Consider the following 15,670-nt stretch of genomic DNA (forward strand, 5'->3'; position numbering starts at 1 on the left):
TCAGTTGTTTGCCCTCATCCCTCTTCTGAGGAATTACATTTTAAAGAGATCCTCTTCTAATGGTGCTTCCTGATGAAAAGCAAAACTAAAGTCCTACCTTTAGGAATTATTTTTCAGGGTAAGGTTCTCTGCACCTCAGGGTTCATTCACTTCTTCCTCCTGAGCTTACTGGAACTGAAACAAGCTAGACTCTGGTACACTCCTTTGAAGAAACACTGAAACCCTCTGAGGAGACAAGCTCAGAGGCCAAATCGACAAGACAGTTGAAAAACACTACCTCTTCAAAAGAAAAACAACATACAGGACTTAAGAGTCCACCAGCACATTAACACACAAAGGCAAGAATTTAAAACCAACCTACTATGCATACTTTATTAAAAATAGAAAATATTAGCGATGTGGAAAGAGAGAAAACATCAATGTATAAATAATATGTACAGAAATACAATATTTGAAATTAAGAACCATTTTGGTAGCATAAGGAACAAAATAGAAATAGCCAAGGAAAAAAATTAACAGTTTGAAATATCAGACTGATCAATTCTCCCAGAAGGAAGAAGAAAAACCAAAGAAACAGAAAATGTAAAGAAAAATGAGCTGAAGTAAAAATAACTAGTCAGATATAACTAGTAACATATAAATAACTAGTAACATATAAAAAAGTCCCAGAAAGAAAAAATAATAAAATGGAGAGGAGAAATAATTTCAAAAAATAGCAGACTAAATTTCCCTGAATTAAAAAAAAAAAAAACAAGAACCTCAGATTAAAAAAAAAAAAAAACCTCACACTCAGATATGTTAAGACAATTAAGAATTCTAAAAAGATTATTTTTAAATGTTTCCAGAGGAAAAAAGCAGAATCAGTCTGAAATCATATTTTCCAACAGCAACAGTGGAGGCAATAACTCAATAGAATAAAATTTTTTAAGTATTGCAGAAAAGAACTTTAAAACCTAAAATTTTGTAACCAACTAAACTGCCATCCAAATATATAGGCCTGGTTTTTAAAAAAAACTTCTCAGGCACTTGGGGCCCCTGGATGGCCCAGTTGCTCAAGCATCTGCCCTAGGCTCAGGTCATGATCCCAAAGTCCTGGTATCAAGCCCTGAATCAGGCTCCCTGATCAGCAAGGAGACTTCTTCCCCACTCTCTCTACCCTCCCCCACCCCAGCTCATGCACACATGCACTCTCTCTCTCTCTCTCTCTCAATTAAACAAATAAAGTCTTTTAAAAAATATTTTCAGTCACACAAGCCCTCAGTTGCTTTACCACAAAGACTGCTTTAAAAATAGCTTTATATAAAATACTTTAAAAAGAAGTAAGACAAATATAGGAGATGATTCAAGAGATATATAAAGCAGAGGGGAAACAAATAACTTGGAAGAGATGTATTATCTAAAAAAAAATACTTAAGGCTAAAGAAAAAGATAAAAATATCTGTAATAGCCCAGACTAAAAGTATGGATAATGACTATATATGATAGAGGTCAGCAGAAGTTGAGGAGAGAAAAAGGATGAAAGTTTTTGTCTTATTGACAGGGATATTGACATAAATATTTTTCAAATGCAAGAACATCTCTTAATATATTTTGAAAACTTGAGACAAAGAAAATATAAACAGATCCAATTATATCAATAATAAAAATAAACATATTTGGACAAAACTCACCACTCAAATGACTAATAAATTGAATTTTTATATACAGGTATAAACTATTTATAATACACACTCATTAAGAATAAGGACATGCAAGAGTTGAAGGCAAAAAAAAAAATGGAAAATGGCATGTTAGGCAAATAAACAAAAAGACATGTATCATGTTATTATCATTTCAACTAAACACTAAGACCACAAGCATTAGAGGATTCACAGGGCTGCCACAAAATAATAAAGGTTTTAATTCACCAAGAAAAGAGCCACTTTAAGTAAGTACACATAAAACAACCTCATATATATTTGGTAAAAATATATAAATTACAATAAATTTATCATGGCTTTTTCAGTTACTGGTAGATCAAATTGACAAAAAAATCAAAAAGGATACAGGAAATATGAAATACTCAATTACAAGTTATTATTCATTCAAATAATATCTCATTTAAAGTTCTTCCAGGTAATAGGGAGTCTACATCTTTTTCAAGCACACATGGAATATATGTAGAAATGTAATCATGTACTTGGCCTTTAAAAAAGTTTCAATAAATTTCAAACGTAGGTATAAAATACACTGGGAACTCTGACCACAATGAAATTAAATTATAAATTAAAATCAGTATTGTTATATAATTCATGGACAAAAGGGTTTGAAATATCAAAGTAAAAACTTTTTAAGTATATAAAACTGAATGACAATAAAAACACCATATATCAAGACTTCTGGAATGCAGCCAATATGTACTTTGAAGCCAAATCATAGCTAAATACTCTTGTCAAATGGAAGAAAAATCCCAAAATTAGTGAGCTAACTGTTATTCTTATGAAGTTTGGGGTGGGGAAAAACACAACAACATCCAACTCAAATTAGAAAAAATAATCAGAATATAAAAATGAAAGCAAAAATCGACAGAATAAAAGCAAAAATACAATAGAGAGGAGCTAAGAATTGGCTCTTCACTAAAACAAACAATATAGATAAATTTCTTGAGATTTATCAAGATAAAAGTTGCAATAAGCAATATTATGAATGAAAGAGAGAACAACTACACACAAAGTATACATAATAAATAATAGGACATTTTGATGAAAATGACATGCCAACAATTTCAAAAACTTAGACAAGTTCCAAAAAAATATAACTTACTAAAACTGATTCAAGAAAAAAGTTTTGAATATGGTATAATTATTAAAGAAATTGGCACACTGGCTAAAATTATTCCACACACATGCACACACGCACACACAGTACCTGGCCCTGAGGGATTTATAGGTGAAGAACTTTCAAGGAACAAATGATGTCAAGTCTATACAAGTTACCCCAGACCATAGAAAAAGAGAGAGCGCTTCCAAAGCCCTCTTACAAGGGCTAATGTTGGAGGAAAATGAGCAGTGAACAAAAGGAAGAGAAACCCCTGTCCTCATAGAACTGACATTCTAGGGTAGCTGTGGGAGGGGTGCGCAGTAACTAAGTTCGATATGTAGTGTATTAGACAAAGAGCATATTAGATATAAAGAAAGCAAGAGAGACAAACAAATGGGGAAGAGGTAGCACCATTTTACACAGAGGCTTCCCCCATGAGGAAGAGCTGAAGGAGGTGGAGAAAGTGCACTTGGGCAGGGCACTCTGAGGGCACAGCCGTGACTGTTGCCTTCAAGGAACGAATGGAACACAGTGCGGCTTGGATTGAGTGGCCAGCAGGGAGCACAGCATAAAATGAGGGGCCAGGCCTAGACTTTGACTTGGTGCACAGTGAGAGAGAGAGGCAGGGGAAGAAAAAGAGAACTTGAGCTACAGCCCTCTTAGGAGCATGGGCCTCCCCTCCGCTGCCCCACCATCTGCTGTGACACAAGCCCCCTGTGGCAGTTTGAGGGGACACGGAAACAGCACTTCTCAGATGGGCACAATGCGAAAGAAGCAAGAAGCCAACTTTCAGACAGTACAGCAGACACTGCATGTGGCCACAATGGGAGTACGTTGTGATAGCTGCTGTTTTAATGTTGCCTAAGAAAGTAGACTTATTGCCCTCAGTGAGACTGGCAGCATAGGGACGTAGGCTAACCTATAGATGGAAAAAACTGAAGCTCATGGTAGAGTACAGCTGGTCTTTGATTTGCAATATGTGGGGAAAAAATTCTGGGTGGTTCAGGGGGTTAAGCCTCTGCCTTCGGCTCGGGTCATGATCCCAGGGTCCTAGGATCCAGCCCCACATCGGGCTCCTTGCTCAGCAGGGAGTCTGTCCCTCTGCCTGTCACTCCCCCTACTTATGCTCGCTCTCTCTCTCTCTCTCTGACAAAAAAAATAAATAGAATCTTAAAAAAAAAAAAAAAAAGGAAAAACTGAAGCTTACAGGAGTAAAGTGCCTGGCCCGAGTCACAGAGCTGGTAAGTGACAGGGCTGGGGTAAAGTCCAGACCTTCGGACCCGTGGCCCAGGGCTGTGCCCACTCTGCCATGCCTCCGGCTCAGAGTCTGTGGGATACACCCCTCATGATACACCTTATTTCTACCCATACGTCCTTATTCTCTTATTTTTTTTTTCTTCTTGTAATTTGTGTTCATACGCCCCTTGTCTTCAGGTTGCTTCTGTGAGCAGCCTGAGTTCACCTTGAAGCTATAATTTCATTGACAACAAAAACAGCTTTCCCCTATGCAACTCTCTGAACATAGTTCTGTTCAAAATACACAAAAGGAGCTGCAGCCACCGATAACCGTGGGATTTGAGTCAGTCTGTGAGAACCGGTGTCTCTCGTTGCTGGGAGCCCGGCCCAGGCGTCCTGCTGTCCTGCCCATGCCTCCCTAGAGCTCTGGGGCCTGCCGTGTCCTGGGAGGAAGGAGCCCTCACCAAGCCAAACACACTGTGCCGACTTTATAAATAGCCCTTCGGAAGAACGGGCTCTCAGATTAAGCTCCTGCCAACTGCCTTCTGGTAGCCTTATTTTATTTTTTAACATGCAACAGCCACCTTGTACTGACCCCATCTACAAAAAAAAAAAAAAAAAAGAAAGAAAGAAAGAAAGAAAAAAGAAAAGAAAAAAGAAAAAAAAACTGTGTGGGGCTCACAGCCCTGTTCCCCACCCGCCTGCCCTCCTGGGCATGCCCCATAGTTACTCAGTTGAGAGCCAGTTGAAAGGCCTCAGGATCCTTCTGGGAAGGCACAGGTGTGATGCTGAAGCAAAAAAACTTCACTAAGAGACCCTTGCAGGGCTGGGGGGGGGGTGCCCCCAGCCCCCCTCGGTTTGGCATGTCCCTCCTTCTTCCAGCAGCTGAGTCTCCAACAGGTAGAATCTGATCTCCTCCCTACCCCATACCCCAAACCTGCTCTTAAAAAGGGGAGAGGACATGCTTTCCACAGTAAGAATAATGCCCACAATATACTAATATTCACATTTGTATACCCCTGTACGACTTACACACGGAGCCTTCCAGCAGCCTCGTGGGACAAGCCAGGTGCTAATAAGTCTTCCTCCCAAGCTCTGGCCAGGCCTCTACCAGGTCTTGTGATGGGCAGTCCCCCACTTGCTCAAGGAGCCCAACCCGTCCGCAGGGGGCTTTCCTGCCCAAAAGTTCCTTATACAAAGCTAAATCCCATTTCCACTGACCTCAACTGGACCCCCACCAGGGGCTTCTGGCTGGACTCTCACTGAGACTTAGAAGCTCCCCAGCCCCGCCACGGCAGCCTCCAGACATCATAGCAGGACCCGGGGCATCCCTGGGTCCCCCCAGACTAAGCCACCTGGTTTCTGTTACCCACTCCCCTGTGTCTGAGTTTGGAGCTTTGCACCAGTTTCTCTCTCCTCTCTCATTGTCCGTTTGTACAGACTGAGCTCCCCTTCCAATTAGGTATAACACGAGCTGGCGGCCGGTGGATGTCTCCTGCCTGGCACAGAGCTCGTGCTCATCCTTGGTTTACCTGCAGGGGCCTCCCGTCGGCCCCATGAGGTGGGAGCTACTCATCTTCCCATCTGACAGCTGAGGGCGCGGAAGCTCCAAATAATACCAGGCCGTCTGACCGCAGAGCCCACGTGTCCTGCACCTGGACGGCTGAGTGTGTGGCACCCGGAAAGCACTGAGCCCATGAAAAGCTGGGGCCGGGGCTGGCAAGAGCCCGAAGTAGCAGCCTCAGCAGATGCCAAGGATGAACCCGCACTCTAAGTTCATAATTGGTTGAGGCCATCAAAAAGAAAAATAAAGGGAGTGCCATTTACGATGGATGAAGGAATGTTTTGGATTCCAACTGGGTCAGACAGGTTGGGGAAGGAGAGGCACTTGAGAAAGAAAAAACAGAACGAGCAAAGGCACACAGGGTGTGTCTCAGGGAACACCAGCTATTGGGGGGGGGGAGGTAAAAAAAAAAAAGGCAGGAAAAGGAAAAACTAGGAGATTAGGGTGGATGGGGAGATCCCCATGGCAGTCCTGCTGGCCTGGGGCTCCCCGGCCAGTCATGGGTTCTAGAGCTCTTGCAGGCGGGGGCGGGGGGAGCTGTTTCCACGTTGGCTCATCCATCCTTCCTCACCATTCACTTGCAGCACAGTTCATGGGGGAGGATGAGGCTCTGGCAGCCTGGAAGGGATCTCCCGCTCCCCGGAGAGCCCACTCCCTTCGACAACCACACCCAGCGTCAGCCCAGCCCACCGCCCTAGGCACCCGCTCAGGCTTTTCATTCATTCCCTCTCACCTCAGCTCAGATTAATGCCAATAAAATCTTAGCCATGACCAGAACAGATACACACAAGCATGTTCACTATATAAAGGAATGTCCTCCTTGTATGAACATTTCTAATTGAGGGTCAAATACAACCAACAAACAGACTTGAACCAGCCATCCCTGGTTGACTTTTCGACAAAATAATTCACAGACCGTCCTCAGGCCTTCAGCCACAAGGCTGTAAACAAGCTTCCAGTCTCTGAATGAACCATAACAGACACCAAATAAAACCATTCATCTTTTAATATCATCTCAGAACCCAGGAGTGCCTTCTAAAGAGCTCAGATTCAGGGGTGCCTGGGTGGCTCAGTCGGTTAAGCGGCTGCCTTTGGCTCAGGCCATGATACCAGGGTTCTGGGATCAAGTCGTGCATCAGGCTCCTTGCTCAGCAGGGAGCCTGCCTCTGCCTGCCACTCTACCTACTTGTTCTCTCTCTCTCTCTCTGACAAAACATAATAAAATCTTTAAAAAAAAATAAGTAAAGAGTCAGATTCAAATGGTCATGTGCTATCACAATATGCTGACCATAAAACACCACGTTTCTGCTTTATTTGATTTTTGTACTTTTCCGATGAGGTGTCTGGACATTTCAGTTTGGTTGAGAGAGTCTTGGGAAGCCAGTAATTATGTTGGGTCAACCAGTGCCCCAGGAAACATCTCAAGCCAACTGTGCTACGATTTGAAAAGTCCCTCTAAGTTCCCCTCCCTTGCTTTGTATGTTGGCAAGTGATGACACAGATTCAGTCCCACTGCAGACCGACCGGGTTCATTGAGTTTCCATCATGTCTCCAGGATTCCACTCCAGGACATTCCTGAAGAATGCCACTATCTAATATTCTACCCAATTGATCCTGGTGCATATACTGCAATTTCTCAGACCACACATCCTGATTTGGGATGTCAGAACCTAGAGTTACTCTAAGTACTAAGGTGTGAGAAAAGAGCACTATGAGTTCACCCTCCCCTACATGAGTTCACATCTGCAGAAGGAGCAAGGAATTTCTAGAACTGTTAGCAACCATAGCACAAACAGCAGATAAAGAGTGACAAGGTCTGGGACAAACAAATTACCAAAGGAGGAGATAATTGTAGCTCAGAGAAAGGCTCTGTGGAAAAAACAGCATATCCCTACAGCTCAGAGAAGAAGTAGGATATCAAGAGGTAGGAAGGAGTTAGGAGAAAGAGTGTTCTTGCTTACAAGGGAAAATGGAATGTGTGTGATGTATGGGACAGTAAGTCACGCTTCCCTCTGCCTTGGAGAAGGGTCAGACTCCAAGAAGACCGGACTGGAAAAGTGGGCTGGTCTGATTTTGCAAGCTTTAGAATGCCATGACCACAGAGGCTGGTTAACTTTTTCCTTTCCTCCTGTGACTCAGCTGGCCTGCATTCCCCAGCCTCTCTCAAAGTTAAGTCCCTCCATGTGACTCAATTCTGGCCAACAGGATGTAACAGAAGTGATGTAATGGACTCTGCTTCCAGGCCTGGCCACAATCCCACCTCCTGAGGCCGCAGCTGGGCCTCCATCCAGGGGCTTCTGCTCTGTCTGCCGGTTTGGACGTCAGCACCCATGGCAAGCTTGGAGCCACGAGTGGAGACGGCCTCACCCTTGATTGGTTGTGTGATACAGAGCGCAGTACTACCTCCCACGCCAAGCCTGTTTCCAAGGGGCCTTTTCCTGAGTGAGAGGGAAACTCATATGGTTTGGGGCCCCTGAGATTTCAGGGCCCATTTCTGAGCCCTGAAGTCAACAATTCTCCACAAAAATTCCACGCTTCTCCTAAGGCCCCCAAGAGCTAGGCTTTCGGATGGTGAGCCCGGTTGCAGGGCGGAAGCCAGCATGGACCCTCATGGGGGCCTTGCTCAGAGACCGCCAGAGGGCTGATGAGAGACCAGATGTGAGCTTAGGCAGCCATGTGGGAGGAGGGAACCCAGGGGCTGTTTCCCATCATCCACTCACTTCTTCCTACTCCACTTTTATGCCCCTAATTATTTCTCAAATGTCACCGCTGACCTCCTCATCCTTAATCCAGGATTCCACATTAGCCGCATCAGCTTGTGGTGTGTGACACTTTGAACCACTGCCCCCTTTCTTGGCCTGTCTTACCTCTCTGCCTCCCTGGCTCTTCCCACGTCTGAACACTCCGTCTCTCTCTGTCAACTGTCCCGCCTCCATCAGACCCACAGGGTAAGTCATCCTGAAGCTTCTGGCATAGAGCCTATACTTCTCTCTTCTAGATGGGATCTCATTCACCATCTGGCCTCTACCTTCCTGCTCACGACCCCTGGAGCTACCTCACTCGCCCCAACTTCTCTTCTGAACTCCAGATCAAAGTGTTCAGTTTGCTGTGTGAATAGCCCCACACAGATGTCCTCCAGACACCTCAAGTGTGACCTCTTCAAAACAGAATTCATCCTCTTGTCACCACCTCTCACGACCCTCCATCCTCCAAGCGAATCTGTGCCTTCTCCGTCTCTGGTTGTCGGGGACCAGCGGTGAGCGGTTCAGGGGCAGGAGTGACACAAAGAGTTTGACGATCTTGCCAAAATCAAGAAGTGACATTCAAGTTCCAAGAGCTCCACCTTGAATCCCAATCTCTTTGGAGAACTGATCTAACACTAATTCCAGTTTCACAGCCTGTCATCCCAATGTCTTGATTTCCACAAAAGCACCTCTCTCCAAATCACATGGCAAGATGTCCACTCTGCTCACGTTTCAAAGCAGCTGGCCCTTTCTTATGGTCTCCCCACTTACCTTTGGGTTTCGATTCCTTCTTAGTCAAGTTGCTTTTCACTTTTCCAATCTAAATACATTTCCTTTTCAGAGAGTAGAAGCCAAAGACCATTTGACCAATCCTGCTCATTCTCGGTCATCAAAGGGCATCATGGTATTTCCGCCAGGTTGTAAGCCTATCCCTTCCTTGAACTTCCCACTCAGAAGAAAGCTTTCAAGCCTTTTAATTCTCTTCCTATTTTCACAAATTTTAGTTCAATCCATGCTCTACCTGAATTAGTCTGGACTCTTTGGGTGACAAGTGGCAGAAATCCAAGCAAAGGAGGGATTTAGCGGTTCAGGGGACCAAGCCACAGGCAGAAGGCAAGCAGGGATGGAGAGGGTGTGAGGACGGCCCCCAGGCCACGTCAGGGCCACGTCAGGGCCACGTCAGGGCCACGTCAGGGCCTCAGAGCCCGCTGGGCTCACCCTTTCTGCTCTGGTCAGTTTCTCTGGTGTGCAGACTTCTTCAAGAAAAGCCAGCTTCTCTGTGGAGTAGATTCTTGTCAACAGCAGCTCTGACTCATCCGTGACAGCTCTTTAACCAGAAAGTAAGGGCCTTTCTCTGGGTTCTGGTGTGAAAAAGCCCAGGGAAAATTCTGGTTAGCTCAGCCTGACTCAACCTGATTATACTTCTTGGAACAGTAACTGTGAACAAATTGCTGAAATAATTTACCCACCCTGGGTCACGTACGTACCCATTTCTAGGGTCAAGGAAATAGAGTCTGCTACCTGATGAGAGGGAGACAGGGTGCTGGGCAGACAAAATTAATAGATGTATGCTCTGTTAGCTTCCCTATAAATATATTTCCTTCAATGCATGGGCCTTTCCTGACCTCTAGATCCAATATGGTAAACAGTTGCCAGTTACCGGGTGGTCTGTCATGAGTGCAGAGCAGAGAAATGAATCTTCTCCAGGCACTATGAAGAGGAAAATATTACAGAGTTCTAGTCCAGGAACTCTGTAGGGGACAGTGTTCTCCAGTGATCACTTCTGGCTGTAATTGTCTGCATTTCCATGATCTTAATTCAAGGCACACTGCCCTTTGGCACCACCTCACCTCCTCTTCTGCATGGCTCCCCGCTGACCCTTGCTCTAACTACCAACGTCTAGGCTGCCACAGTGAAGCCCAAAGTGTCCCTTACCCAGTCCCCTAAATTCCCAGTGACGACACCTTACCAAGCAACACCCTTCCCCAAAGTCAACTGTCCAGAAGACTAAAACCTTATGGAATTAATATCAGCTAGATGCTCGGGAGGAAAGCAAACTGACAAGGAATTCACCTCCAAGCATGAAGGACAAGTGCCCTCTGACAGCATCATCGACCCTACTGAATTTCTAATGGGTAGAAGATCTCTATGGCCTGCATTGCTTCCCACCAAAAATCCTTGGGCTGAAGTCCTAACCCTCTCAGAATATGCCTCAGAACATATGTGACCATATGTGGAGACAGGGTCTTTAAAGAGGTAATTAAGTTAAAATGAAGTGGGGCCCGAATCCGACATGACTCGTGTCCTTGTGAAAAAGAAGGGATCAGGACACACACACACACACACATTCACACACACACAGAGAAGGCAGACCATGCGAGGACACAGGGAAAAGCTGAGGAGAAAGACCAGAGAGGCTCTGCTGACATCTTGACCTTGGACTTCCAGCCTCAAGAACGAGGAGGGCTAAATGTCTGTTGTTTCAACAGCCCCCACTTTCTTGCCCCTCCCTGCTCCATCTGTGGTACCTTGTTCTGGTCGCCCTCACAGACTAATGCCTTTTCTCTTCCCACAGGCCTCAAGAAATGGCAAGCTGCCTCCTCTCTTCAGAAAGGCTGCAATTTCCCCTTCCGGCAAATCATTCCTGAAATGGATCAGGGGACCCCACTCATACTTTCAAACACACACGGAAAAACAGGATGTACATACCAGAAATATTTCACCTCCTTCTCTCTCGGCGGAACCTTTGTAAGGTAGAACTGAGATGATCCTTTCCTAAAACGATGAATAAAGTTGTACTAAAAATACACAATCCAGGAATCAAGGACTTGGCTTGTACAAGTACGAGTACGACGTGGCTTGCGGGGGCTTTGGGATGGCCTGGGACAGGACGTGCGCCCCAGAACCAGGGTGCGCACACCCCGGGTGGACGTCTGCATAGAAACCACATGGAGAGCACTAGCCGAGGTTTGCTCTGACCAGAATACCAAGTAGGCTGCATTTAACTGCCAGACCAAAGGCACTCCTCTCTGTCTATAGGGAAATAGACGTTTCCAGCTTAAAGTTTGTAACACTCGTAATCATTTTGGTGAGATTTTCCCCAGACGGTCCCTGGGAGCCATCAGCGCAGATGTTTCCTGCATGTTGAAGGCACGGATATGGAATCTTTAAACTCGTCCAGTGACAAGGCAGCCTGAGTCGGCCGGAGGAAGAGCGACGTCGGCCACTGCCAGCCAGGCGAGGACGGGGCCGGGCAGCCAGACTCTCCGTGGACAGAACCAGCTGTCCATTTAACACAAGGGTTGCTTCTTTTTTCTTTCTAAAGAAAACACTGATAAACAACGGAAAGGACACCAAGGGTCTGGCCGAAACAAAACCCTCACCCGACAGGCCTGGGGACAAGCTTGGGAAGTCAGGTGGTGAGGCTGGATGCCGAGGGGGGCCTTCCAGAGCCCTCCCGCATTGCAGAGGGGGACAAGTCCTGGGAAGTGGAGTGACTTGGGTTAGCTCACACGGCTACAAAGAGAAAGACTTATTCAAACCCAGACTTGAGCATATTTTCGCTGCCTCACACTTTCAGTTCTCTGCTTACTCTTGTCTTCTGGAATCCCCCTGAGCACCCTTTGCCCAAACATGTGTCCCGTGGGTGCCCTCTGACTGCCTCTGCCTGCGCCCCAGCAACCTCAGGGGCTTGCCTGCCCACACCCACCTCCTGCTGGAATTTTCCTCCCTTCCCTAACCTCCCCTGTCTGAATCACTCTCTCTCAGCTTTGCTCCCTCTCAGTCGCACTCTGTCCGTGGACACTGTCACAGCTTCCTAGCTCCCTGTGTTCTGGGCTGCACTGGCTCTACCTTATGCGTGGATGCCTTCCAGAACATTCTCTCTGCTACTGCACCTCCGCAGCTAGCATGTTACCCTTTACAGGTGAGGCAATGGAGCACGGTATCACGAGGCAGGACTTTGGGATTAAAAGATCTGGTTCAGGTCCTGGCTCCATCAATCTCTGGCTGTAGGGTCTTGGGCAACCTCTTTACATTGTGAAACCTCCAATATTACATAAAGGACATCATAATTATCCTTACTGTTAATGTATAACCTACTTGGAATCAATCCCTTAGATTCCTGTTCCGACTCTGTCTCTTATTACCTCTATAACTTCAAGTCAGGCTCCTGAACCATCTTGCCCAGTTGCCTTTCTGTACAACAGGGGTGACAATGATAGAATCTACCGGATGATTATTCCATACATGAACTTAAAGCAATGTCTGGCATACAGGAAACACCTTAGAAAAGTTTGGTGTCCCCATTTACAAACGATAAAGTTTGTAAATGCAAGAGTTACTTATATAATATTAAAATATCCATTGCTCTCCAGCATATCATAAGGGACGGGTCTCTTTTGGTGGCAAAGAAACTTATCCCAAGCATGTACGATAAAAGGACACCTGGAGACTCACGCCATGGCAAAGTCCAGAGGTAGCTATGGGGTTAGGCTTTGTAAAAATCTTGCCTACAATGGAAGGAGGTGGGAGGGTTGCAGAAAGAGGCAGGTCCAGCTCTGTGTTAAAGTTACCAGACAGAGGCTTGGTTCCTGCCTAAGTTTACACCCAAAGGGCTCAATTCAGAGCAAGAATATGAGATAGTCCAAGTTAGTGGATGTGGCCCCTGCTGTTTCGATCACATGCAGAGGACATGCACCCTCTGGCACTCGCGTGTTTTTGTTAACCTATGTGCTTTCTGTGTCCAGTCCTATTGGAAGGGCTGTCAGAGGCCTGCCCCATCACACATGAACTTTTGCAGAGAGGCACACGCAGATGCCCAGAAGTCCTCCCACCGTGTGTAGGGAATCACAAGGCCCTCAAGTTGGGAAGAGTGGCCTGGGGTAAAAAAAAAAAGGGGGGGGGGTAGGGAGAAAAGACCAGGAGAGACCATTAAGGGTGGCAGGGAGAGTCCAAGGGCTGCTCGGGGGTCTGGTCACCTTGTCCACTGGAGACACCAGAAAGAAGAGATGCTAAACTCCCAGAGACTTTGGGTCCCTCCAGAGCCCCTGGCAAGTCTATTTCTAGTCTAACTGAGATGTTTATTTCAATTTCTGGAAAATTGCATCTTCTCTACCGTAATCCACCCACCCTTCACACCCCACCTTAATGTGTGCCGTGTTTACAGGATGTTAAGCCAAGAACAGCCGTGGGGTCCAGAGGACGCATTTCGTTTGCTGGTGAATTAATTCATCCGTGTGCTCCGTGTAACAAATGTAAGCCTCTTTCCAAGCAAAGGCATTGCATGCTCTGAAGTTATTTTTGCCTGTGCAAGATTGTGCGGGCCCAGAGCTAGGCATCTGACCGTGGAGTGACTGGGGACAGCTGCTCCTGACATCAGGGTCAGAAAAAGAGATAATGGGATGCAGGGGAAAGTGCGGGACCTTTCAGATCAGTTGCTACTCTTCCACTGACAGGAGGATAACCTTGGACCGGGCTCTAGGCCACCTGAGCCTCAGTTTCTTTATCTATGAAATGGAGATAATTGTGTCTGCCCTGTCTACAGAGATGGCACCCAAAAAAGCACATCATGAAGCCTAGATCTGTAAAAGGTGTTTTCTGTTCAAGAGCCTGAGCCGGTGATTCTGGCTCTCCCATTTGACCCACTCCCCTGCCCACCTCCCCTGTGACTTCCCAGCCAGGGAGGCCACTCCTCTTCCTTCAGAAACAATAATGAAAATCATAGCAGCCAACACTACTAAGTGTGAGGGGGTTTTACACGTATTCTCTCATTAAATCCCTGCTAAAGCTCTACACTATCTTTTACCATTCCCATTTTACAGATGTGAGAACTGGAGCCCAGAGAGTCCGAGAAACTTGCCCAGTGTCGCACAGCCAGGATGTGGTGATTCTTTATAAGAACCCACGTGGCAGGAAAGGTGCCCCACAGCATCCCTGGGGAGCTTCTGGGCTTTCTGCCTGAAGCAGTCAGCAAAAGCATGGCAGGCTCATTTCCCTGACGAAAGGACAAGGAGTAGGTCGCATTCAAGTCGAACTACCTGTCCTGGGGAGCCGTGCAGGTAACTGCACCAAGGCCACAGTGCACCCCACTCCACAGCCCCTGCTTCGGTTTTTTCTCTCACAACGAAAACATTTGAGATGCCACCACCACATGCTGAGTGAGTTGGGAGGGGGTTGTACAACCATGGGCTCAGGGGCAGAAAAGCAACACAGACAGGCACCATCTGAGCATTCTGGTTTCCCTGCCCCCCTTCTCCCAAATATTTCTAAGTAAATGACTAATGGCAAAGCTTAAGGACAGGGACTTGGTTTAAGGGCAGTAGGTTTGCTGGAACACCACAGTGGGAGGAGGCAAAGGTTTCTGAAGGTGGAAAAAAATGAGAGGAGTGGAAAAGAGCAGAAGAAATTCTGTGACTGATGGGAAGAGTATCTGACCGATGAACAGGGAAGGGGGTGGCAGGTTCAGGAGCATCCCCTCCGCGGAGAATTCCACCTTCAGTCTCCTGTTCTCTTGCCTTTTCTGACTCCAAAAAGTGGTTTTCTCTTTTACAGAGCATTTCCTCCAACCTGTGCCAGAGGATATAAAACACCCTCCCAGCCTCCCCTTTTTGCTCAGCATATGTGCCCGGGCAGAGAAGCTGCGTATAAATGTGCCAGTGCGGAGGGCAGCGTATAAATCCTAGGAGCGCTGTAGCCTAAGCAGTTGTGCTTTCCATTACTAAAACAAAGTTAGGAGATGAGAAACTAGTATCCAGGGTATAGGACCTCTGCATCTTTAGCAGCGAATTCAAACCTCAGCGCCCAGATTGAATTTTAATAGTATTAGATTAGCATAAAGGACATTTCCCCCCTGTCTGTGGTAAGTAATTGACCCAATTCTCCCAGGTACATTTTTTTAGACTACAGAACCCATTTGTGTTCATTCAGGGCAACGCAAAATCATCGGACTATTTCATCTAGTAATTCACCCAGTCTCTTCACTGGGCTTCTGCAAACTCAACGTTGATACAATGTGCCCTTTGCAGTGGGAGTTCCCAGATCTGCCAAGTTCTCCCTTCACCTCTGCAGTGCAGAAACATCCTGCAGAAACCCCTCCGAGAGCCTCTCAGGGGTCAGCAGGTGTAGACCAGGTGCAGGTTCAAACTTTGACCATCAGCTCATTCGCGCATTTTGATAAGGAAAACCTGGGGCAGGTTTTTCAGCTTGTCTTACCTTGAGATTTCTCAAATGGAAAACTCCCAAGAAAGGAGAAAGCAAACAGAGCAGAGGAAGAGAAACCATGAAGAACAGTTGTGACTCAGCTTGCTGCTTTTTTTTTTTTTTTTTT

This window comes from Mustela putorius, unplaced genomic scaffold, assembly GCF_011764305.1.
Source record: "Mustela putorius furo isolate JIRA1106 unplaced genomic scaffold, ASM1176430v1.1 tig00003870_pilon_pilon_pilon, whole genome shotgun sequence".
Lineage (NCBI taxonomy): Eukaryota > Metazoa > Chordata > Mammalia > Carnivora > Mustelidae > Mustela > Mustela putorius.